This window comes from Austrofundulus limnaeus, unplaced genomic scaffold (genome assembly GCF_001266775.1).
Source record: "Austrofundulus limnaeus strain Quisiro unplaced genomic scaffold, Austrofundulus_limnaeus-1.0 Scaffold789, whole genome shotgun sequence".
NCBI lineage: Eukaryota > Metazoa > Chordata > Actinopteri > Cyprinodontiformes > Rivulidae > Austrofundulus > Austrofundulus limnaeus.
In genome coordinates, this window is record NW_013953191.1 from 34684 (window position 1) to 35644 (window position 961).

Here is a 961-nt window from a genome sequence, read left to right on the forward strand (position 1 = left end):
GTTCTCCTCCCAGTTGGACATTACTAATAAAACCTTCACAGTCTCAGAATTATCTGCTCAGTTATCTAGAAGAACCACTTCTATCCCCTGACATGAAACACAACCCAGTTAGAACCTCAAGGCAGAGCTGATGCAGCTGAGGCTCCTTTCAGTGATCAACAGAGCAACAGCAGTATCGTCAAAGGAAATGGAAACTCCAAAAAAAAAATCATAAATTCCAGAATAAAGAGTAGTAAAACATAAATAAATAAACCAAACGTGAGCACCTTGAATCGTCAGTTGTAGGAAACAGACTGTGTGTATTTCTTATGGATCTCATCAAACATGGATAATTTCAGACTGTTTTTGTTCCACTCAGATTGTTTTCCCTCAGACAACAGGCACCAGTGTAAAGTCCAGCCTTATCTCCATGGTAACAAGGAGCCTAGACCCTCACAAACTCCTTTTTCTGACAAGTGGACCACCAGGACCACTTGCCTAACTTTCAGTAATACTTTATGTTTGATGGATAGCCTCCTAATATTTCTTCTAGACTAAAGAGCTTCCTGAATCAACCCATTCTCACTCCCAACTCATCAACATACTGACGCTTGGTCATTGTCAGGTAGCCCCCGCGCATCCGTTCTTAACAAGATGAGGCAGAGGAGGACAAGCATGTTGTCATATTTTTGTAAAGAGTAGGAAATGAGTGAAACTAACAATCCCAGACCCAAAATTTAACTTCTGTTTTTATACAGCCTATCCCTGACCCCAGAAGCTAAAATTAACCATTAACCCTGATCCCACATATTAACCATTTTTGAAAATGCAGAGAATGCGCAAGAACTAACCATCCCAGACCTTAAATTTAACTTTGCTTAGCCATATACAGCCTATCCATGATAGGCTGTATAGGGCCTAAAATTACCTAAAATATAGGTACAGGTATATGTACCTAAAATTAACCATTAACCCTGATCCC